Source organism: Chiloscyllium plagiosum, unplaced genomic scaffold (genome assembly GCF_037043375.1).
Source record: "Chiloscyllium plagiosum isolate Xiang-an unplaced genomic scaffold, Cpla_swu_hap1 HiC_scaffold_3, whole genome shotgun sequence".
In the NCBI taxonomy this organism is placed as follows: domain Eukaryota; kingdom Metazoa; phylum Chordata; class Chondrichthyes; order Orectolobiformes; family Hemiscylliidae; genus Chiloscyllium; species Chiloscyllium plagiosum.
The window spans coordinates 100,731,328-100,757,638 of NW_028270141.1; the positions used below are offsets into that span (position 1 = coordinate 100,731,328).

General features: G+C 41.1%; 1 protein-coding gene across 4 annotated transcripts in view; it reads left to right on the forward strand.

Moving 5' to 3' along the window:
• Window positions 1-6,556: 6,556 nt before the first annotated feature.
• Window positions 6,557-26,311, forward strand: part of ahi1 (Abelson helper integration site 1) — a 259,803-nt gene continuing 240,048 nt past the window's right edge. For all 4 annotated transcript variants that reach the window (XR_006311028.2, XM_043686138.2, XM_087981977.1 and 1 more), the window contains exon 1: window positions 6,557-6,708. The gene's annotated coding sequence lies outside the window, so the exon portion shown is untranslated. The remainder of the gene's footprint in view (window positions 6,709-26,311) is intronic.

Genomic DNA, 26,311 nt, shown 5'->3' on the forward strand with positions numbered 1-26,311 from the left:
AGAGTAGATCATGTTTTGCACCTTCTCTGGTTGGTACATCCACATACTGAATCAGAAAATTTTCTTGTACACGTTTAACAAATTCCTCTCCATCTAAACCCTTAACAATATGGCAGTCCCAGTCTATGTCTGGAAAGTTAAGATCCCCTACCATTACCAGCTTATTATACTTACAGAAAACTGAGATGCCCTGAAAAATTTGTTTCTCAATTTCCCGCTGACTATCGGGGGGGTCTATAATACAATGCCAATAAGGTGATCATCCCTTTCTTACTTTTCAGTTCCACTCAAATTACTTCCCTGGATGTATTCCCAGAAATATCCTCCCTTGGTACAGCTGTATTCCTATCCCTTATCAAAAACGCCACTCTCTCTCCTTTTTTTGTCTCGCTTTCTCTCCTTCCTGTAGCATTTGTATCCTGGAACATTAAGCTGCCAGTTGTGTCCATCTCTGAACCATGTCTCTGTAATTGCTACGATGTCTTAGTCCCATGTTCCTAACCGTAACCTGAGTTCATCTGTCTTCCCTGTTAGGCATCTTGCATTGAAATAAATGCAGTTTTATTTATTAGTCCTACCTTGTCCCTGCCTGCCCTGACTGTTTAACTCGCTCTTCTTCCCACCTGTACCAGTCTCAGATTGATCTTTCTCCTCACTATTTCCCTGAATCCCAGCAGCTCTAGCAAATCTCCCTGCCAAAATATTAATCACTTTCAATTCAGATGCAATCCATCCTTCCTGTACAGGTCACTTCTACCCTAGAAGAGATTCCAATGATCCAAAAATGTTAACCCATCTCCCTTGCACCAGCTCCTCAGCCATGCATTCATCTGCTCTATCCTCCTATTTCTACCAACATTAGCTTGTAGCGCCGGAAGTAATCCACATATTACTACATCAAGGATCTTCTTTTTAAATTCCTGCCGAACATTCTGTATTCTCACTTCACCATCTCAGGTTTTTCCCTTCTTATGTCGTTAGTTCCAATGTGTACAACAGCCTCCTGCTGGTCCCTCTCCCCTTTGAGAACATTCTGCACCCTCTCTGAGATATCCTTGATCCTGGCATGAGGTAGGCAATACACTATTCTGATTATTTGCTGCCGGGTGCAGAAATGTCTGTCTGTGCCTGTGATGAGAGAGTCACCTATCATAATTGATCACTTGGAACCTGATCTACCTCTTATCATATTACAGCCATTCTTGGTACCAAAAACTTGGCTGTATATGCTACATTCCCTGGAGTGTCCATCGCCCTCTACATTTTCCAAAACAGCATACTTGTTTGAGATGGGGATAGCCACAGAGGACTCCTGCACTACCTGCCCCCCCCCCCTCCACTTTTCCTGAAGTTAACCCATCTACCTGACTCTATCTGTGGCTTTTCTCCCTTCCTGTAACTACCATTAACCACATCCCCTAGCTCCTGTAAGTTCCTTATATCCTCTAACTGCCGCTCTAACCAATCCTTACATTTGATAGGATTTGCAACCAAAGACACTTCCTGCAGACATAATCATCAGTAACATGGGAACTATCCTTAAACTCCCACATCTGGCAGGAAGAGCATATCACTCTATTAAAGGACATCTTTGCTCCTTCACAATCTACAGACCTCGAAAATAGCTCCATCTTATTGCTCTAAAAACATACTCCTTCAGGCTAACTTAATATTTATGATTCATATTTATAAAATTTAATCAAGAAACAGATCTCAGTAAAATATATAATCAAGAAAGAACTCACTCTACTCACAACTGTAGATTTACAGCAAGATTACACTTAAAAACTATTCACTTATCTGTTCCTGTGCAGTGAGCTCTCCCACACAGGTTCCTCCAAAGTGAGTCAAGATTAGAGTAGTGCTGGAAAAGCTTTTTTTCCAGGACTACTCTAATCTTGACTGTAATCTCTAGTATATACAGAACCCACTTTTGTCATCCTCCAAAGTGAATTTGGTTCTCAATTCTATTGAATTTAGCTGTTTTTTAAATTTTTCCAAGATTCACTCCAATGTCGAGAGATACTTGAACTCAAACAGCCACGGCAGTAACTATGCTGATTTACTGGTTTGTCAGACAGCAGCATAGGTTTCTTTCTCTGACCATGTGGTCACTGCCTTTGTCTGTCTTCCTTCTTCTTAGAGTGCTGTTATTTTGATCTTTATCTCCCCCAAAGTTCCAAAATAATGTAACAGTATGTAAAACAGCAATTGCTGCTTCTGGAATTCAAAGAAATTACTTCCAACACCTAAAGGATCAGCTCTTACAGCTACAATGTTTTCCTGTCCTCCATCTTAATAATCCAGAAATCCATCATGGGCAAGAAACAGCAAGTGGGACAAGGGTTAGACATAAATTATTGCAGATGCTGGAATCTGAACTGAAAATAAAATAATGCTGAAAATCACAGCAGGTCAGGCAGCACCTGAGGACAGACAGCAAGCTAACATTTTGAGTGTAGATGACTCTTCATCAGAATAGAAGTGAAGTGTGGAGGGGACAGCATTTATGCAATAGTTAAGAGGAGGTAGAGTGCTGGGGGAGAAAGGCTGCTAATAGTGCAGAGTAAGTGATCAGAATGTGAGAATGGCAGAACAATGGTATGTCTAGCTACCTGACTGGGAAGAACAGACAGTCCCAATGGATTAGAACATAGAACATTACAGCACAGTACAGGCCCTTTGGCCCTCGATGTTGCACCACCCTGTAAAACCAATCTGAAGCCCATCTAACTGATGCTATTCCATTCTCATCCATATCCCTATCCAATTACCATTTAAATGCCCGTAACGTTGGCAAGTCTACAACTGTTGCAGGCAGTGCGTTTCAAGCCCCTACTACTCTTCAAGTAAAGAAACTACCTCTGACATCTGTCCGATATCTATCACCCCTCAATTTAAAGCTATGCCCCCTCGTGCTAGCCATCACCATCCTGGGAAAAAGGCTCTCACTGTCTACCCGATCTAACTGCCTGATTATCTTATATGTCTCAATTATGTCACTGTTCAACCTTCTTCTCTTGAACAAAAACAGCTTGAAGTCCCTCAACCTTTCCTCGTAAGACCTTCCCTCCATACCAGGCAACATCCTAGTAAACCTCCTCTGAACCCTTTCTAAAGCTTCCACATCCTTCCTGTAATACGGTGACCAGAACTGCATGCAATACTACAAGTGCGGCCACACCAGAGTTTTGTACAGTTGCAGCATGACCTCATGATTCCGAAACTCGATTCCTCTACCAATAAAAGCTAACACACCGTATGCATTCTTAACAACCCTATCAACCTGGGTGGCAACTTTCAGGGATACCAGGACACCGAGACCTCTTTGCTCATCTTCTCTACCAAGAATCTTACCATTTGCCCAGTACTCTGCATTCCTGTTACTCCTTCCAAAGTGAATCATCTCACACTTTTCTGCCTTAAACTCCATTTGCCACCTCTCAGCCCAACTCTGCAGCTTATCTATGTCTCTTTGCAACCTACAACATCCTTCGGCACTACCCACAACTGTACTGACCTTAATGTCATCTGCAAATTTACTAACCTATCCTTCTATGCCCTCATCCAGGTCGTTGATAAAAATGACAAACAGCAGTGGCCCTAAAACAGATCCTTGCTGTACACCACTAGTAACTGAACTCCAGGATGGACATTTCCAACCAACCAGCACCCTCTGTCTTCTTTCAGCTAGCTAATTTCTGATCCAAACCACTAAATCTCCCTCAATCCCATGCTTCTGTATTTTGTACAGCAGCTTACCATGGGGAACATTATCAAACGCCTTACTGAAAACCATATAGAGTCAGAGAGATGTACAGCACGGAATCAGACCTTTCGGTCCAACTTGTCTATGCCGACCAGATATCCCAACCTAATCTAGTCCCATTTTCCAGCACTTGGCCTATATCCTGCTAAACCCATCTATCCATATACCCATCCAGATGTCTTTTAAATGTTGCAATTGTACGAGCCTCCACCACTTTCTCTGGCAGCTCATTCCATACTTGTATCACACTCTGTGTGAAAAAGTTGCCCCTTAGGTCCCTTTTATACCTTACCCTTCCTACCCTAAACCTATGCCCTCTAGGTCCCCCACCCCAGGGAAAAGACTTTGTCTATTTATCATTTTCATGCCCCTCATGATTTTATAAACCTCTATGAGGTCACACTCCAGCCTTCGACGCATCAACGGCTTTACCCTTATCCACCTGTTTAGTCACCTTCTCAAAGAACTCAATAAGATTTGTGAGGCACAACCTACCCTTCACAAAACCATGTTGACTATCCCTAATCAACTTATTACTACTGAGATGATTATAAATCTCTCTTATATCCTTTTCCAACATCTACCCACAACCAAAGTAAGGTTCACTGGTCTATAATTACCAGGGTTGTCTCTACTCCTCTTCTTGAACAAAGGACCAACATTTGCTATCCTCCAGTCTTCTGGTACTATTCCTGTTGTTAGAAATGGGGTAAAGTGTTGTTTTTGCAGATATAGAAAAAGCATACAGAAAAGAGGTACAGCAAGAGAACTATTAACCCTGCGCGTATTTAGGGATTTTTCAGTGTATAATTGTGGGTAATTAAATACTAACTTTGGTGTATAATTACTATAACAAAAAGTTCTTTTTGTAAAATTATGTTTTCAGCAAAAAGCTCAGATAACCGAAATGCTTGAGCTATACAAAATGATACAAGATAATGAAATGTCCGAGGATGGAATGTACCAGCAGAATTGATACAAAATGTTAAACCAGATCTAGATGTACTGTCGACAAAATAAATGTATGTATCAGCACTTACAGAAAGGAAGGTTGCCAACCTGGGGAAGGGGGAAGTAATAAGGGTGGAGCACAGCTGGGCAGTGGTCTGGCACAGTAAGAGCGATTGGGTAATTAGGAGTCTGGAGAGATGACCTCACTCAGCTCAAAGGGTATAACTGTACACTAACCTAATTTGTTCATTTGCTTATGCAATTGAAGCCCTTACTTGCAAGTTCGTAATAAATTGTCTTGTTTCTAGTTTTGGTGGTCTCGTCTAAATTTTATTGAATTTTGTTTCTAACACTGTTGACAAAGATCAAAGCCAAAGGCTCAGCAATCTCCTCCCTGGCTTCCCTGAGAATTCTAGGATAAATCCCATCCACCCCAGGGGATTTATCTATTTTCACACTTTGCAGAATTTCTAACACCTCCTCCTTGTAAAGCTCAATCTCATCCAGTCTGGTAGCCTGTTTCTCAGCGTTCTCCTCAACAACATTGTCTTTTTCCGGGAAAGTTGGGGTATTGCTTGTGCACAGACAGGAGGTGTTCTGCAAAGTGTTCAGCCACTCTGTGTTTGGTTTCTCCTATGTAGAGTAGACCACACTGGGTGCAGTGAATATAATAGACCAGAATGGAGGAGATGCAAGTGACATGCTGTTTCACCTGGAAAGATTGTTTAGGCCCTTGGATGGTGATCAGGGAAGTGGGGAAGAGGCAGGAATTGCACCTTCAGCAGTTAAATGGGGACAGGTAGAATCTCAGTATGTCTCAATGGTTGTTATTAGGATCATTGTTTCATTTGTTTTATATATGAATAACTTGGACTTGTCAATTAAAAAATACAATTTCGAAACTGCAGACAATGCAAAACCCGATAGAGTAAATAATAATCAAGATCACAGCCAATTTCTAGAGGGCAAAGACGTGTGAAATTCATGCAGAAAAGTGTGTGAAGTGATGCATATTGGAAGAAACAACAATGGAGCAGCAGCGCAATCTAATTGGTGACAGAAGCAAAACACAACCAATGCTAGAAATCTGAACGTATAAAACTTTTATTTAGAAATATCATGCAGTTAAATATACAGTCGGCAACAAATAATAAAAAGCATTGAAAAAGCAAATGTATTAAACATTCATAATTACTCACATCAGAAAAGAAAACTCTTGGAATAAGAAACAGCGATAGAAAATGCAACACTTAACAAATTGGAAGACACAGCTGGGAAGGTTTGTTCCCATCCTCTGTTGAAAATAACATTTCTGGACAGCAATACGACAGTGAACTATTAAAGAATGAAGTGCAGCATTTTAAAATTGTCATCAAATCAGCTTTAAAAAGGATGTGACTGCAAATTGAGTCCTCCTTGAACTGGGGACTTTCCGAAATGAACTGAGACCTAGCTGAAAGGGGACTTTCTGGAAATGAACTGAGAGCGAGCTGCTTTGAAACCAGACCTTTTCGTACTGATGTTACCTGGGACTCATTTCATAATCAATTTTTCAATGTATAATTTCAGTTACATCACACTGCAAATTTTTGCTATAAATTCTGTGTCACGATCAAGCCCTCCACTATCACCTGATGAAGGAGCGTCGCTCCGAAAGCTAGTGTGCTTCCAAATAAACCTGCTGGACTATAATCTGGTGTGTGATTTTTAACTTTGTACACCCCAGTCCAACACCGGCATCTCCAAATCATTCCCAGCTCTTGGCTGTGATTGCCATTTGCGGCCAGTAGGGGAGCAGCTGGAGCACGTGATTGGCGGAGGCTCGGCAAGGCGATTGTGACGGAGCCGGTGCCACGCCCCCTGGCGGCAGCAGCAGCGGTAGCCGCGCGGGGCCGAGGCAGAATTCGAGCTCGAGCCGTTACCGCGGGCGGTGATCGCGAGGCAGCTGGAGCCCCCGCACCGACTGCAGCGTCACTTCACACCGTCAGGTCAGTAACCGGCGGCAGGCCGCATCACCATCGGCCCTTTCCGTCTCCATGTAAGGCAGTCCCGGCGTTGCTAGGCCACGTCTGAAACAGTGGAGGTGGGTTTAATTTGGGGCCGTTACTCCCCGCCTCCACCACCGACCGAACCGTCACACCTCCCGCTTTCTACGCCCACTCACACACCGTTTCACCCCGTCAGTCCTCAGCTACCTCCCCGCACCTCCTAACCCCATCTGCCCCTCCCCCCGACAGCGTAATCTTTGTAGGATCACTATCTATGATCGTGTTCCCTCCCGGATTACTGCCTGGGATCTTGTTCTCCCTGGAATCATTCTCTGGGATCATGTTCTCTCCAGGATTGCGTTATTTCTAGGACCACTCTCTGGGATCATGTTCTCCCTGGGATCTGTCTCTGGGATTGTGTTCCCTCTGAGATTGTGTACTATCCAGGACCACTCTCTGGGATCATGTTCTCCCTGGGATCTGTCTCGGGGATTGTGTTCCCTCTGAGATTGTGTACTATCCAGGATCACTGTCTGGGATCATGTTCTCTCTGGGATGACACTTTTGGATCTTGTTGTTTCTGAGATTGTGTTCTGTCCAGGATCACTTTCTGGAATTGTGTTCTCTCTGCGATCATGTTCTCTTCGGATCACCTCTCTGAGATCGTGTTCTTCTAGAATCACCTGTCTGGGATCCTGTTCTTTTCAGGATTATGTCGTATTCCCTACCTAATTCAGAAATTATCAGTTTCTGAAATTTTAAAGCAGTGGAAAAGAGAACTATAAAAAGTTAAGAAAGAGCATAACTGAAGGTGAATGGGACGAAGTGCATGATAAAAAAGACTGGAACCTTCCCCACATGCCAGCTAAATAAGTGCTTCAGAGGACACATGCACAGCAACACACAATCTTCAATCACACAAGTAGACTGAATTTGAAATTGTTTGAATGTATATTGCTCACTGTTTAAGGGCGCCATGTAAGGAATAAGTGCATTCTAATTTTTTCATATTGAATTAAGAAAATCGGAATGACTTATTATGATATTAACTGAGAAATACCTGGGATATGTGAAAGGTATGGCCAATACAACAAAATAGCACAAGTAAGAGAATAAAGGGGAGTAACTTTGAGACAAAATAATTAAGTAAGTTCGTGAGTAAGACACAGTAAGTTTAGGTTTAAATCGAGGCCGCTTAGGTCAGTGGAGTGAAATGTGTCACCCTAGAAGTCTGTTACTGTCCGCACTACTGTCTTGGATGACCACGTGCAAGAAATGCTCCTAGCTGCAGAAATTTGAGCTTTAAGATTCAGAGTTTGAGCAATGGCTGGACAACGGTACCTTCTCAAGGCTGATGGCTACATGCTTTCCTTTATTGGTCAGAGTATTGAGTACAGGAGTTGGGAGGTCATGTTGCGGCTGTACAGGATATTGTTTAGGCCACTGTTGGAATATTACGTGCAATTCTGGTCTCCTTCCTATCGGAAAGATATTGTGAAACTTGAAAGGGGTCAGAAAAGATTTACAAGATGTTGCCAGGTTTGGAGGATTTGAGCTATAGGGAGAGGTTGAATCGGCTGGGGCTGTTTTTCCTAGAGCATCGGAGGCTGAGGAGTGACCTTATAGAGCTTTATAAAATCATGAGGGGCATGGATAGGATAAATAGACAAAGTCTTTTCCCTGGGGTTGGGGAGTCAGAACTAGAGGGCATAGGTTTAAGGTGAGAGGGGAAAGATTTAAAAGAGACCTAAGGGGCAACCTTTTCACACAGAAGGTGGTACATATATGGAATGGGCTGCCAGAGGAAGTGGTGGAGGCTGGTACAGTTGTATCATTTAAAAGGCATCTGGATGGGTATATGAATAGGAAGGGTTTGGTGGGATATGGATTGGGAGCTAGCAGGTGGGACTAGATTGGTTTGGGACATCTGGTCGACATCTGGTCGGCATGGACGAGTTGGACCAAAGGGTCTGTTTCCGTGCTGTACAACTCTATGACTCTATGTTTAACACATTTAGAGAGATTGGCATACAACAGCTTACATGAATGAATGAAGGGAGTGGGTGACCACCACACAGTCCAAGAGAAGAAAGCAGGTAGTGGAGATAGACTACTGTTCCCAAATTATTTTCCTATTTTGGAAGCTGTTGAGAGTGCTGATCCTCCAGGGATTGCAGTGAAAAAGAACCTTCTGGCACTGTTTTTTTAACTGTACATGAGGGGAAGAAGAAGAAAGGAGTGATAGAGGAAATTCATTACTTGTAATAGATGCATTTCTATGGCCTGTCAATGTGTTGACAGGATGGTAAGTTGCCTCCTAGTAAAGTACCAGGATCAAATATGTCATACAGCAGCCACAGCGTATTCTCCTGAGAGAGGGTGAACAGCCAGATGTTGTGGTCCACGGTACCAATAACTTGGGTAGGAAGGGGAATTTGGTCCTGCAGACAGAATTTATGGAGCTAGGCCCTCAATTGCAGTAATTTCTGGAATTCTTAGAGTGGCACATGCATGTGAGTACAGAACTAGGAGGTTAATGCAGATTAATGGATGGTTCAAAAAATGGTGCAGGAAGATGGCTTTAGGTTCCTGGGAGACAGGGTCTTGATCTGGAGGACACAACTGAACTGTAACAAGCTGAATTGGTTGCACCTAAACAGAGCTGAGACTGAGTTCCTTGCGGGAGTTTTGCTGGTGCTTTTGGAAAGTTTTAAACTAACTTGGCAGGGCTGTGGGTATGAAGAGAGAATAGCAGAGGAGAATACCAGGGTTTGCAAAATACTAGTGGCGCTAGAATAGAGCAAACCAAGTCAGTAGGTGAACTTGGAGTAAAGACAAATAAAATGAAGTCCAAAACACAATTAACATGAATGTATTAAAGTACCTGGGATAGAGTGAATTTGCCTGGGGTGGTACAATGCCAGTTGCCATATGGAAATATGATGTGGTGATATCTGAAACCTGGCTCAAGGAAGCATAAGATAGAAAAGGAGAGAAAGGAGGGGTGGCGGTATTTGAAAAGGAGGATACTGCAATGCTGGAGAAAGAGAACATCTCAGAGGTTCTGTTAAGTATTTAACTGCCCTTATCCAAGCATTCAGATTTCTCCATAGCGTGATGCAGAAGGACAGACTGGATTTTGTTTTCAGGTTGGACTTTACTGAACAAGGTTTTGGATAACTGGCTCATTTCCACTCGACTTGGAGGGAATGGAGTGGTCACTAAGGACTGTGGATTTAAGAACTTTACTGGTGAACTTTTTCCACATGGGAGGATCCTGCAGATTGTGTTTACTGCATGGACCAGGAATTTTTGTTGTTATAATCATTGCATGTTGTGTGTCAATAACTTGCTTAAATACTGGCCATGAGAGTCTTATGAAAGTTGGTAGTGTCCTCTAGGTGGTTACCATGGAATGATAAAAGGGTATAATGTAATGTTTAAAGATTAAATTGTATTATCTCTCTGGACATTAGCGTAATGTTAATGGGTTAAACTGTACTATCTCCAAGAAGCTGAACATTCTGGAAGTGGGCGGGGGCGACATTCTGTCTTACAGGTAGCTTGCAAGAATTTAGATGACTGCCCATTGTAATCCATACTTCATTTGGGCAGCCATTTACTGCTATTATCAAATTAATCTCTCATTCAGTCCTTTCCATTTAGAAATGCTTTCATGCTATTCTCCAGACAATCAAATTTGTTTACATGATCATGCCTCGATACTGATGTTTATCACAACTACATTGTCTGAGGAAATAGTGGAGCCAGAATTCATTTGCAGGGCCACCCCAAAGTTAGGACATATCACACCTACATTATCTTGGGGAAATTACTGAGTCAGCAAATCATTTGCATAACAATTCCCAGGATTAGGACGTTTACGTTTACGTTTACATTGTCTCCGAGGATGAGACAATCCTGTGTGGACCAGCTGGCGGGAGTATTCACTAACATCTTTAATCTCTTCTTGCTACAATCTGAAGTCTGCACCCGCTTCAAGAAGAGCACCACCGTCCTGGTGCCAAAGAAAACACATGCACCATGCCTCAATGCCTACTGCCCAGTGGCTTTGACCTCCATAATTATGAAGTGCTTTGAGAGGTTAGTCATGACTCATATCAACTCTAGTTCCCAGTCTGCCTTCACCTCTTGCAATTTGCCTACCTGTGTAACAGGTCCATGGCAGACACCACTTCTACTCAATGACTACAGCTGTGCCTTCAACATTATAATCTCCTACCTCTGAGACCTAGGTCTCTGCTCGGCCCTTTGCACCACCCTCTGCAACTGGATCCTTGAATTCCTGACCCACAGATCGCAATCATTGAGGATAGGTGACAGCACCTTTTCAACAATTCTCAACACCGGTGGCCAGCAGGGCTGTGTACTCAGCCCCTTACTGCACTCTCTGTACACTCGTGACTAGTAGCCAAATTTCATCTGAACTCCATCTACAAGTTTAATGACAGCACCCTTGTTGTGAGTCAAATATCAAAACAATGACGAGGCAGAATGCAGGAAAGAGATGGAGTGCTTGGTTGCTTTGTATAAAGATAGCAATCTCTCCCTCAATGTCAGCAAAACTAAAGAACTGATCATCGATTTCAGGAAGCAAGGAGCAGGGCAAGCCCCTATCTACATCAATGGAGCTGAGGTGGAGATGGTCAAGAGCTTCAAGTTCCTCGGAGTGACGATCACTAACAGTCTGTCCATGACCACCTATGTTGATGTGACGGCTAAGAAGGCACAATAACGCCTCCTTCCTCAGGAGGCTAAGGAAATTTGGCATGGACATAAAGACTCTCATCAACTTCTACAGATGCACCACAGAAAGCATTCTATCTGGAAGCATCAAGGCTTGGTGCGGCAATTGCTCTGCCCAGGACTGTTGGAAACTACAGAAAGTTGTGAACACAGTGCAATCCATCACACAAGGCAACTTTCCATTCATTGACTCCATTTATATTCTTGCTATCTTGGAAGGAAACCAATATAATCAAAGACACCTCCCACCCCAGTTATAATCTCTTCCAACCTCTTCTATTAGGCAGAAGGTATAAAAGCTTAAACGCACGTACCAACAGGCTCAAGAGCAGCATCTTCTCCATTGTTATTAGATCTCTGAATGGACTTCTCAAATTTCAAATCTAATGTTGATCTTGTTTTTGTGCTCCTTTTTTGCACCTGTAACGTTGTTTTCCTGATTCTTAAATCACCCTATGATCTTTGTATGATATGATCTGTACTGCATGCAAAACAAAACTTTCACTATACCTAGGTATATGTGACAATAAATCAAATCAAATAATCCCAGCAATTACATACTGGTGGTGGGGAAACTTGTAGAAACTTGGAGATAGTGCTGGATGCTGATGCTGGAAAGCCAGATTCAATAAAGTGTGGAGTTGGAAAAAGCACAGCAGGTCAAGCAGCATCAGAGGAGCAGAGGAGTCAACGTTTCAGGTCGGAACCTTTCATCAGGACTTGTAGAAACAACTGGTTGGGATAGAATTATAAGTCATGTGGAAAAAGGTGGATTTATTTGCAAGAGTCTGCATGGATTTCTAAAAGGAAATTGTATTTAACTAACTTGCTGAGGCTTTTTAAAGAGGTAACAGACTCGATTAGGGCAACACTGTTGATGTGGTATATGTGGATTTACTGAAAGTCATGGTACAAAAGGACAGTAGCAGTGTGGATCAAAATTAGCTAAGTAATAGGAAACAGAGAGTAATGGTCAATGGATACTTTTTGGGCTGGAGGAAGACTTGTAGTGGAGATCCCCAGGGCTCAGAATTAGGACTTCTGCTTTTCCAGATATATATTGATGTTCTGGATTTTTATGTGCAAGGATCATGCAATCTTTACAGTGTGGAAAGAGGCCATTTGGCTTATCGAGTTTGCACTAAATTTCTGAAGAGCCTCTCCACCTTACCCTCTACCCACATTTTATCATGCCCAATCGTGGGCGGCACGGTGGCACAGTGGTTAGCACTGCTGCCTCACCTGAGACCCGGGTTCAATTCCCGCCTCAGGCGACTGACTGTGTGGAGTTTGCACGTTCTCCCCGTGTCTGCGTGGGTTTCCTCCGGGTGCTCCGGTTTCCTCCCACAGTCCAAAGATGTGCAGGTCAGGTGAATTGGCCATGCTAAATTGCCCATAGTGTTAGGTAAGGAGTAAATGTAGGGGTATGGGTGGGTTGCACTTCGGCGGGTCGGTGTGGACTTGTTGGGCCGAAGGGCCTGTTTCCACACTGTAATGTAATGTAATCTAAAAAAAAATCCACCTAACCTGGAGATCCTTAGATTGAGAGATGAAACCAGAGCACCTGGTAGAAGCTCAGGCAGACATAAGGAGAATGTGCAAACCTCACACAGAAACCTAAGGCTGGAATCGAACCCACATTCCTCACGCTGAGGCAGCTGTGCTAACCACTGTGCCACCTGGGTCAGTTTGAAAGATTACAGATGGCACTGAACTTGAAAGAATTATAAATTGTAAGGAGTTCAGTATGGAATTCCAAAAGGGCATTGACAAGTTGATGGGTGAAGGGTCAGGTTAAATGCAGAGAAATATGAGTTGATGCTGTTTTGTAAGGAGACCATTGAAAGACAATATAACAGTCGGGATAAAATACAATTCTAATGGGGAAAGGCAAGAGATTTGGACTCGGTAATGATTCTTGTTTGAAGTGCTTTGCAGATGCAATGGGCCAAATAGCCTCTTTCTACATCCTAGCAGTTCTATGAATGACTGAGTGTGTCCTTGTCTAGTATTTCAGAACCTTTTATTCCATCCCTTTAGGAATTTTTAGAATTATAATTCTGTTTGTTGTCTCATGTACAGGGATATGAGTACAGCGAGAAGTATACAAAATCGCCATTTCAGGCACCATCTTGGGTTCAAAGATACTTAGATACAAAATCTCAGGTTTAGATTAGAAAAATAAAAAGGTAAAAGTAAAAGTTCCGTATTACTGTCCTTCTAAAGCAGGAAGTCCGGGCTGGGCTTCACCTCAAGGCCGGGAGTCCCTCAAGTCCACGCTGGCTCAACTCTCCACCACTGAAGCCGTCCAGGGAATAGAGGTAAGTAGAAAGATAAAAAATGAAAAGAGAAAAACAACAAAAAGTGGAAAAAGAAGAAAATAGATTGATGCAGTGGATGAACGCCATCTTCTTCATTGCTCTTTATTTTCTCTCTTGTTGTTAAAAGTACCTATTCAAGACAGCTCAGGGCAACCCTGATGGTCTCGACCTGTAAGCAGCTCATGGTTCGTCCCGGAGATCGTAGTCTGGAATATAAAACTCTTACAGATAGTTTAGTTTAAATTATTACCTTTATTTACCAGTGGCATCATTGTTACACTATCACATAGATACCTACAAGCCAGGCTTGAGCTAAGGTTTTAAAACCATTAGCAGAGTAACAGCACCAGCTCTTACTCCCAAGAGCTCTATCAGGCTACTCCCCTTATTACTGCAAACAAACTGTCTTTATACATAAATTGGTGTTAAAATTACAAAGACACCACATGTCCTTAATCAGATAAGTAGCAATAAAATGGCAAAAGGAATAGAAACTCATTGACAGGTCTGAGTACATTTGATGAATTAAGCTACATGCACAAAGTGGGAAACCTTGATCAAGTCAGGCCAAATGGCCAATTGCTTTGGCTAGATAACCTTTCCTTTTAAGAGTACATCATAATGAGAAACGCGTCTAAACTATGTGGGAAACGTCATGAGGTAACCTCACTCAGCCCAGTATCGTTGTCCTACAAAATGGCTTTTTGTTTTAAAAGCATCTTAGATTCTCAAAATGCAAATTAAATTCGCAATATTCCCAGATCCCAGAAACATTCAATCCATGACAAATCAGACCACAAAGAGTTAACCTTTCCATCAGCTTTCGTTTTCTCTCTCTCTCTCTCTCTCTGTGTCTCTCAGATGAACATCTTCCAACTTTCTTACTGTGTCAGTTTCAGCTTTTGTGTTTTCCAAGCTTGCAAGGGTAATGAGACATTCACATTCCAGAACAGTCAAGATTAGGGAGCTGAGCTTCATAAGTTCAAATCTGCACACTGTGGTATACATGAAAATGTATCAGGATTGTTCTATTACATGCATATTCCACTCAGCTTATTAAATTACAAGTTATTTTCCTATTGAGTTTGAGTTTTGTTAAGAGTCTTCAGTATAAACCAGAAAGGTGTAAGGCTACCAGTTTTTCCAATGTTAACATATTTGCACAGCATGTTCAGGACCTGGACTTCATATTCGCTAGGGCAGGTCGATACTTCAATAGAACCAGCTGCTTTGCCATTCTTCAATCCTTGTGTTGTACTTTCTTCTAGATTGACATTCTTTGATTTGCATGGACCTCTTCTATTTCTGTTCTCATGGTTTCTTCATTCTGTAGAAGATTAAAGTATTTTTCTATCTCTGATTTTATTCTCTTTTATTCCAGTTATTCTATCAACATCCTTGATTGTAGGTTTATTTCCTATATCTTTTGTTAATATGTTTCCTCTTCTACAGATGCCTTATTTTGCAACATTGGCAATCCAAACTCTCCAACATTCACAGTCTTTGATAACTGTCAAGATCTTGTTTCTTTTTCAGATTTTCAACTTGTTCTGCTTAAATTGTTGATGCATGTTCTCCATTGTCTTCCACTTATTTTGCTGCTGTCAATGTTATAGTTATTACCAGATATTCTTACTTCTCTCTCTTAAGTATGTAGTTGTCACTTGGGATGATCATTTGTAAGAACAAAAAAATCTACTTGCGTCCCAAAAGAGTAAGAAACAGTCTATTTCAAAGCCAAAATTTATGCCAAGGATTGGCACTGTGCCCCTCCCTCATCCTGATTGTCATTGATGTTCTAACTGATCAAATGTGACAGCATATGCTGTGGTTAGTGATGTTTGTAGCTTACATTCAGCAATGTGGTTGGATGATAAGAACATGACTGAGTATCTTGAGCAATGGGAGGAAAAATTTAGAGGGCGGATATAAGAATTAGCAGACCAGTTAAACTGCTAGTTTGAACCCAGAAAAGAGGGTTGGAGTGAAGGGGTAACGATTATGGGTGAAGATTTGGAGAAAGTACTTAATTTGAAGCCTGTGAGATCAGTAGTAGCAGAAGATGGAAGTGTGGTGATAGAAATTAAGCAATGGTTGGCAATAGAAAAGTACTGCTGAAATTGAAAGGAAGGATCTACAGGTTGTGAGACTGGCCTTATGCAGCGCAGAAGCTTGTGGAACAGTAATTGTATACTGAATTTATGCAATTCCAAGATGGATACATGCAGTGGCTTGAAAGGGCAATATCAGGTCCCAATATGTTGTGGGTCAGTGAAGGTTGTGAAAGCACCAAAGAAAGTAGCTAAGAATAGATTTAAATAGAATGGTCAGATGTTGAACATAGAGGAAATAAGTGAGGTGACTGATGTGACTATCTGGATAAAAGGGAAGAGGAATACCAAAGACCAGATTTAAAAATGTGGTTACAAAAGATTTAAACACAGTAGAATTGTAAGAGGAATGGATTATAGATAGGAGATAGAGAAGAGCGATAACCATGATTATGGTGATTCCCAAATAAAAAAGACAGAGTCAAAATGGCAAGTGTCTGCATTTTTTTATTCAGTCATGGGATGTGGGCATCACTGGCTAGGACAGTATTTATTGCCCATCCCTAATTGGTCTTGAGGCATTGATGATGAACTACTGCCTTGAACCACTGCAGTCCATATGCTGTAGGTGGACCCAAGTGGCATAAGGGAGTTTCAGGATTTTGACCCTGCAGAGGCCAGAAATATACACTCACCCAGAGGACAGCAGGTAGTGGGGAAGTGTAAAATTGAGTAGCATGTCAGTTACACCATGTCTGTCACCTAGCTGTCCAAGCCTGCAGGTATTTTCCGTTGTGGAGGAGGCATTGGGGACTCTGCCTGATTGGGTAAGGTCAGGTGAGTTTTTATAGTTTTTTTATCATGTCTTTATTTTGGAAAGGTAATAGTGCAGAGATCCAGATAAAAAGTGCCCTGTATTAATAAATACTATTTAACTTTACAGGCAGCTGTAGGGTTTAATTAAAAGGGGTAAGGCATGATCAGAGATTTCAAGGACATAGTCTGTGCCTGCTATGCTATGTGTCAAATCGGGCACAATTGCATGGACCAAAATGTGCACACGAAATGTCTCCAGCTGCCAGTTCTGGAAGTTTGACTTTCATAGCTTGAGAGTCTGGAGTATTTGTGAGACAGTATAATATATAGCATGTACAGAGAGGTAGTCACTCTGCACGCTAAGGTTCCACAGGTAGGGGCAGAATGGTCCACTAGGCAGAATAAGAGGTGGGCAATGCAGGAATCCCTTATGGCCATTCCCCTGCAAAACAAATATACCGCTTTGGATACAGTTAGGTGGAATGGCCTCTGAAGAAAGTAGCATCTAAATTCATTGCACATAGTTGGTTCTGCTACACAATAGAAGAGGAATTAAGTGTGGGATGGCTGTAGTAATAGCGGATTCAATCATCAGAGGAATAGATAGACATTGCTTTGACTGCAAATGAAATACTAGGATGGATTGTTGCCTCCAGAGTGTCAAGGATGTCTAGGAGCATCTACAGGATATTCTGGAATTGGAGGATGAACAGCCAGTGGCCGAGCTGCACATTGGTATTGATAACATAGATTTAAAAAAGGGATGAGGTCCTAAAAGCATAATATAGGGAGTTACGAAGCAAGTTTAAAAAGTAGGACCTCTTGGGAATGATCTCAAGATTACTATCAGTGCCATGTGTTAGCCAGGGTACAATTAGCAGGATGTATCAGATAAAAAGATGTACATGACTGGAGAGATAGTATGAAGGGGAGGGTTTCAGATTCTTGAGACATTACAAATGGTTCTGGGGAAGCTGGGACCGGTACAACTGGACAGGCTGCACCTGGGCAGCAGTGAACTGATATCCTGTGGGAGTGTGGAATATATTTGCTAGTGAGGTTGGGGAGGGTTTAAACTAAAATGGCAATGTGAGGCCCTTGGGGAGGAGTGACCATAGTATGATAAAATTCTTCATTACGATGGAGAGTGATGTAGTTGATTCTGACACTAGGATCTTCAATCTAAAAAAAGGAAATTATGATGGTATGAGACTTGTTCTGGCTATGATAAATTGAGGAATTTGATGGTAATGGTAAACACTTAAAGAGCACATGAATGAACTGTTTTAATTGTTTATTCCAATCTAGCATAATAATACAATGAGAAAAGTAGCCCAAACATGGCTAACAAGGGAATTGGGAATGGTAGTTAGATCCAAGGAGGGTGCATACAATTTGGCCAAAAAATATCCTGAATTTGTTAACCGTTTATAATTCAGCACAGGAGGATAATAGGATTGATTTAAGAACGGGAAAATGCAGTATGAGAGCAAGCTTGTGGGGAGCATACAAACTGTAAAAGCTTCTAAATGTATGTGAAGATAAGAAGCCTGTGAAGGTAAATGTCAGTTCTTTACAGGTCAAAAGTGGTATGCTTACCAAATAATGTACATTGTTCAGCACTATTCACAACTTTGCACACACTGAAGCAGTCCACGTCCAAGTGCAACAAGACCAGGACAATATTAAAGCTTGCATTGAAAACTGACAAGTAACATTTGTGTCACACAAATTCCAGACAATGATCATCTCCTATAAGACTATATAACCACTACCTTTTGACATTCAGTAGCATTACTATCACTGACTTCCGACTATCAATATCCCAGAGGTCAGGAACTGAACTGGACTTGCCATTTAAATATAGAGGGGGCTATAAGAGCAAGTCAGAGGCTAGGAATCCTTCAGCAAGAAACTCATCTCCTGACTCCCCAAAGTCTGTTCACCATATACAAGGCACAAGTCAGGAGTGTTATGGCATATTCCACACCTGCCTGCATGAGTCCATCCCCAACAACATTCAAGTTTGACGTTCAGTTATTTCACCATTGCTTGGTAGCAACAGTGTGTCCCATCTATAAATGCACTGCAAAAGTTTGCCAAGATCCTTAGACAACACTTTAAATCCATGACCGCTTCCATCTGGAAAGACAAGTGCAGCAGATATGTGTGAACACCATCACCACCTGCAAGTTCCTCTCCAAGCCACTCATAATCCTGACTAGAAAATGTATTATCATTCCTTCACTGTTGCTAAGTCAAATTCTGGAGGTCCTTCCCTATCAGCTTTGTGGGTCTACTGCAGTTCACTTTGTGGGTCACTGCAGCAGTTCAAAAAGGCAGCTCACCGCCTTCTCAAGGGCAATTAGAGATGGGCATTAAAAGTTAGTCCAGCTAGCAATGTCCGCTTCCCACTAACGAGTAAAAGATAAGAAACAGGGTAAGTTATAATGGGGAACATAAATGGCAGACCAATTAAATACATACTTTGGTTTGGAGTTCACAAAAGAGAACACATGACATCCCAAAAATACTGGTGAACACAGCGTTTAAGTGAGAAGGAGGAGCTGATATAAATCCATATTAATAGGAATGGTGTTGGGGGGGAAACTGATGGGATTAAAGACTGATAATTTTCTAGGACCTGATCATCTGCATCCCAGTGTACTTAAAGAAGTGGCCCTATAAATTTTGAATGCATTGGTGATCATTTTTCGAGATTCCATTGACTCTAAAAGAAGTTTTTATGGTTTGGAGGATAGCTAATGTAACCCACGGCGTGGTGACTCAGTGGTTAGCACTGTTGCCTCACAGCGACAGGGACCCGGATTCTATTCCAGCCTCGGGTGCCTGTCTGTGTCCCCTTGTCTGCATATGTTTCCACCGGGTGCCCTGGTTTCCTCCCACAATCCAAAGACATGCAGGTTAGGTGATTTGGCCATGCTAAATTTTCCATGGTGTTCAGGGATATGTAGGTTAGGTCAACTCTGGTACTCCAGCATCTGCAGTCCTCACTTTCTCCTAGGTGCATTAGTCAGGGATAAATATAGGGCAGGGGAATGGGTCTGTGTGAGTTACTCTTCGGAGGGTCGGTGTGGACTTGTTGGGCTGAAGGGCCATTTTCCACACTGTAGGGATTCTATGAATCATTATTTAAAATGGAAGTAAGAAAACATGGAATTGTATGCTGGTTAGCCTTGAATTGGCAGTGGGGAAAATACTAGAGTCCTCTGGAAAGGTTTAATAGCAGAGTAGTTGGAAAACAGTGACAGGATCAGACTGAGTCAGCATGGATTTATAACATGGAAATCCTGCTTTACAAATGTATTGGAATCTTTCAAGGATGTAACTATTAGAGTTGATCAGGAAGACCCAGTGAATGTGGTCGACTTGGACTTTCAGAAGGCTTTCAATAAGGTTCCACTTAAGAGTTTAGCATATGCAGTTAAAATATATGGTTGGCAGACAGGAAACAAAGTAGGAATAAATAGTTTCAGGCAGTGACTAGAGAGGTGCTGCAGGGATCAGTGTTTGGACCCCAGCTATATTAATTTCAATGAGGGTCGTAAATGTAAATATGTAAAGTAAATGAGAATATTAGCTGTGAGAAGGTTGTAGAGATGTTTCAGTGTCACAGTTTAAGGTTATAGGGTGTGCTATTTAGGACTGACATGATGTATTTCTTCACCAAGAGAGTGGTGATCATGTAGAATTCTCAGCTACTGAAAGCAATTGAAGCCAAAACATTGAAGGATTTCAAGAAGGAGCAAGATACAGTTCTTTAGGCTATTCTTTGGAACACAACTAGGGAGTTGAAGGAGCCCATCCTCCAGGCATAAATGCCAAAGGGAAAATATTTAAGTTCATTTGGCTGGATCTGCCGAGAGGAACACAACCTGGCAGCCTATAATGAGCTGGTCAAGCCCTGCATGCATGAAATAGATTAAAAGCAATTATGTTTAGTCCACTGGCAAGGACAGACTTGCATGTATTTTTCTTGTTTTTGTCGAGAAGATTAAGTTTAATTAGAAATTTTGCAACTCTGTAATTCATTGATGTCTGTAAAATTAAAGCAAGTTCACTTTCAAATTGGGCCTTGTCTCTCTAAAGTGTTCCCAGTCTGTCTACTGAAAGATTGGAGAAGAACAGAGCAAAAGGCACATTTCCTAGTTTAGATCACATATCATTGTTGTTGCAACTTTAATATCCTATGTTTAAATATTTGGGCAATAAAAATGAGCTCTTCAAAGTGAAGTGGATCTGAGACTTTTGAAGTGCAATATGTACTTATATATACCAACTCCATGTAACACAGCTGTATTAAATGGTAAACATTCTAAATTTAAAAATGCAGACCTGTGGAGCAAGATGCTCATTTGCTTTTAAAGAATAAGAGACTAGATTAAGTGCACTGGGAAGTTGAGTTAGGCTTTAGATCCCTAAAATTTGTTGCAGAAAGAAACATCTGAGGGAGTTCTGGTATTCTCAGTTCCTAAACAGGAAGAAGCAAAAAATGCAGTATTACTGAATCTTAGGTGAACATTGTGAAAATGTAGAGAGGAAGTGTAATGGATGGTTTATTGGGAGCTTATAAAAGGCTAGTGCACAAAACTTTGAGGCAAGTAATATAAATCTAGAATAGTCTGGACAGAATCAGCTAATTTTTTTTCTTTTTTAAAAATACAAATGATCCCAAAACAAATCGGTCAGCAAGACATTTTTAATGTTTTTAATGTGAATTTTTTTCAGTGCATAAAGGTTGGCTGTATAAGACAAAATATTTGGCAAGTAATTTGGTTGATTTATTCATTTTTTTCTGTGCAAGGATTAGAATCCTTTCTGTTTGAAGACAGTGATCTTAGCATGACAGAACTGCTGAAAGGCTCAGTGAAAAATGTAGACTTTATGTAGTTAGATTGTGGTTTTAAGGCACAACAGAGAAAGGCTGCAGTTTTATTTTGATGCTGACTAACATCAAGGATTGATTTTAATGGTGACTAATTACACTGGTAAAATGGCCCCTCATGCTGTGTGATGCCAGAATGCCCAAGTTAAAATGACAACTTTATTACTAATGTTCTGTGGTTCTGTAATTTGGCATTTTTGCATTTATACTGAGGAGTACAAGATAAAATTCTTCAGCAATTTGTTTCAGCAAAAACAGGTAACAGCCACTCCACCACTAACTGCAAAAGGCTCCATACACTTGCCCATGTGTTCCACAAATTTGTATTCCTTTAAATCTGAAACCACATTTTTCTGCTTAAGGTCCCATCTTTACTGGGGAGACCAAAATACATTAGTGTCTGCTAAATATTTCTCTTCTGCTTACAGTTATGGTATGAAGATTCCTTTGGGGCACCACTTCAACTCCCTGTCTCATTCATACATTTAACTTTTTACCATTATTTTCCCACCCAGTTCCAGGCAAGCCCAACAGTAACTTTCAGGAATAAAACCACATCTTTATTCTCAATGCTACACAACCATTTCGTCTGACTACTAAAAAAAAAGAACTGCGGATACTGTAAATCAGAAACAAAAACGGAAATTGCTGGAAAAGCTCAGCTGGTATGGCAGCAGCTATGGAGGGAAATCAGAGTTAATGTTTCAGGTTAACTGATCATTCCAAAAAACCTCTCTGAGGAAGGGTCACTTGACCTGAAATCCCAACTCTGATTTCTTTACACAGATGCCCAGACTTGCTGAGCTTTTCCAGCAATTTCAGTTTTTGCCTCACTACAAACTTGTCTTTCCTATTTGTTTATGTTTTTTTCATCCTCCTTTCAGTTTACTCCAGTGTATAGATTTTTTTACTCACAGTTACAAACTATTAAAATGTACTGATTGCTTTCTTGAGAGAAAGCAGCATACCTGGTTGTTGCATTTTTTTAATGAGGTGATTGTCTTACCCAGTTTTGGTTTGATGGAGGCTGCATGTTTAAAACAGTAACCTGACAAATATGTTTTTTCCTTTGTTTTGGCAAGCTCTCAGAATATTGCTTCCTTTACCTATTTTTCCCATAATCACCTGTTCAGACATATTATTACACACTTCTGGAGCAAATGGGACCTGAACCTCGGTCTTTTGGTTTAGGGGTAGGGATAGAACAACTGTGCCACAAGAGAGTCTATTGTTTCTTTTAAAGGTTGAGACAAAACTAGACTTGAATGACTGACTTGTAGAGTCTGATCAGGAAAGAACAAAATATTTAGCATCCCACAGAAGTCCCTTAATTGGCTTAGAGTTAGCAATGGTCTAAATTGAGCTAGGACATTTTAGTTAATAAATAACGGCAGTGAAGGGATTAGTTGACAAGAAGCCGTGTTGTTCAAACAAAAACATTTTCAATTACTCAGCCACACAAAATACAAATAATGCAAATCCTTCACAAACGCCTTCTTCACCTTAGTGTTATAAAGGACTTAATTTGTTATGAATCTTACCATTTGTCAATTAATAGCACTTTTGCTCAATGGGTTGTAACATATAATTGCAACAAAGTTGTGATTTGCAAAGATGTGAGAAAAACAAAAGAGGAGTAGGGGTATCTGAGTTGCTCTTGTATAGAGCCAGCAGAGACACATTGGCCCAAAATGCTTTCTACTGTGCTATGACCATTCTCTGATACTATTGTGAAGTTAAAGAAAGATTTCTCAGATAAAATCTGACAAACTCGGATAAAAGATCTGTTGACCATAAGTCAGAAGTCAGCATGTCGCTCCGAAAGCTAGTGTGCTTCCAATTAAACCTGTTGGACTATAACCTGGTGTTGTGTGATTTTTAACTTCACACAAATGACTATTGCTTGAGTGTATAGCTGTTTTCAAAAACTGACATTACTAATGCCTTCCTTTAATTTGGAGACTTGAAGTCTATCCAAAGTTGGCAAAGCTGCCCTGTTTAATATTTACAACTCTAAGTAATTTGCCCGTTTTTTTCTAACCAACCTAGACCTCACTGTCCCTATAGGAATCAAGCAATTTAGGCTTATAGTTGAGCAATAGTCAGCACTGGTCAGGTGACTCCACCCAACTACTTTAACTCAAACACAGTCCCAAAACGTGGAGACATAGAGTTGTACACGGCAACAAACCTCTCGGTCTAACTTGTCAATGCAGACTAGATATCCTAAATTAATCTAATCCCATTTACATATTTCTCTAAATGCCTCCTAGTCATGTACCCATCCAGATGCCTTTTAAATGTTGTAATTCATACCAGCTACCACCACCTCCTCTGGCAGCTTGTTCCAGACATGCATCAGTGTCCGTGTGAAAACGTTGCCCCTTAGGTCCCTTTTAAATCTTGTCTGTCTCACCTTAAACCTATGTCCTCAAGTTTTTGGATTCCCCTACCCTGGGGAAAAGACTTTGGCTGTTCACCCTATCCATGCCCCTCATGATTTTATAAACTTTTACAAAGTCATCCTTCAGCCTCTGTAGCTCCAGAGAAAATAACCCCAGCCTAATTCAGCTCTCTATTTAGCTCAAACCCTCCAACCCTGGCAACATTCTTGTAAAACCTTTTTCAACCTTTTCAAGTTTCACAATATCTTTCCTATAGCAGGGAGACCAGAATTGAATGCAGTATTCCAAAAGTGGCCTAACCAATGTTCTGTATAGCTGCAACATGACCTCCCAACCCCTTTACTCAATGCACTGACCAATAAAGGCAAGTATACCAAATGCCGTCTTCACTACCCTATCTACCTGCGACTCCACTTTCAAGGAACCATGAACTTGCACTCCATTGTTACAGCTTCTCCAAATTAACATCTATTAGTTGGTTGTGCCTGCTGCTGTTCTTGGCAAGCCCACCTGTACTTTTCATTGAACCAGGGTTGGTGTTGATATAGTGAAGGATATGCTAGGCTATGAGGTTACAGATTGTGGTTGAACATAATTTTGCTTCTGATGTTGATTGTACAGTGTAGAGATATTCCAGTGCAAAGAGGGGCCTCGGCTTCCACAAAAACTCTGTGGTTGTCAGATCTGCCGATACCTCAAGGGTGGGTGCACTTGTGACAGGTAGATTGGTGAGGACAAGGTCAGTTCGATTTGATTTCTGAAGGTGATTACCTCATCACCTACTGCAGACCCAGTCAAGCAGCTGTGGATTCGAGTTTATGCTCATGTCTTTTATGCAATAGTGGGCAGCCATGTTAAGGCCTCTATAAATAAACCTTTACTCTATAACCAAGTCAGATGGTTTAGTTGCAGTTTATAGTTTAGAGAAAGTTCTAACACATGACAATTGTAACATAATTTCTGGTTGTCTGGCTTCTCAGTATCATAATTCCACCCTTTAGGTTAGCTTGGGAGCGTGCTTTAAATGTTTATCCTGGTCATCAATAGCGATGGGTTAATATTCACCAACCTATTTGTTTGAATTAATTCCTGCTCGATTTGCCTCTGACTTGTCTTGCTGTACAAGAATATCATAAAGCATATTTCAGGTAATGCTTCTGCAAATAAAAATGGCTAGCAAACCCACTGAACTTTATCCCACACAAATAGATTACACACTTGTGATTTTGAATTTCCATGTGGGCATTCTGTCAGGTCTGCATCCCCATCTTTTCAATAGCTTGTGCATTAAGCCATACTGGAGCAGTGGGATCGGTATGTGCCTTTCAAAGATGGGAGAGGACATTGGGATCTATAAGAGGATGTCTTTTATCTTAATTGTGATTATAACAAGGGCCACGTGGGTCCCAGGACTGACAAAGGTAGGGATCACAGAGATTCATGGCAGGATAGGATATGCGCAAATGCATGTGCACCGTCCTCCCCTCTCCTTTAATGAGGTGATCCTCATGACTGTAAGCCTTCTGACAGAGTGTAAAGGTACAAGGAAGCTTGAGATTTTTAAGGAGAGGGGTAATTTCCAGTTAAAGTAATAAGAGACAATTGCAGAGCTGTTAGCTGATGTTGAATAGAGAGCCACAACTCTACAGCCTCTGCATTTTAGGGCTAATCAGCTGGCACCCAGTTTCTTTGAATTTCTCTATATGCTAGAAACACTGTCGATAATGAACAAATACAGGTTATTTTTAACAGTGATGTTGATGACACTATGATAGATCCTGTGATGGATCTACCTGAGTAGACAGATCTGTGGAGTATGATTTTTCAATGTTATTGACAGCATTACATAAACCTCAATAGTTTGTTAAAATTAGTTTTGCCTCTTATTAGAGGGTGACCACATTCACACTTTAATAAGCTTTTATGTCTTTTGAATCAATGACTATTCACATTTCCACATCTGTACTTTAATATTACTAGCCCAATTTCTGCCACAAGCAAAAAACTGTGGCCGACAGCACATTTTCATTGTTGTAGTGTCAGTCTGTTTTGTACTTAGTAATTAGTTTGGCATGGTAATATTATACTTTGATTTTTGTAATTGTATTCACTTAAGATTATTCCGACACATTTATTAGTCAAGTGGAAGATTTAACAATGTTTGGTTATAATATAGATTTGATTTGATAAATAAGTATAATTAATTAGGTAGGAAATAAAGTCTTCAAAAACAATCAAAGATAAAGATTCTCAGAGATGTTAAGTATTATAGATTCCATCACAGCCAGCAAATAAAGAGTATATAGCATGTGTACATAGGAGGGCCATGTAGATGAC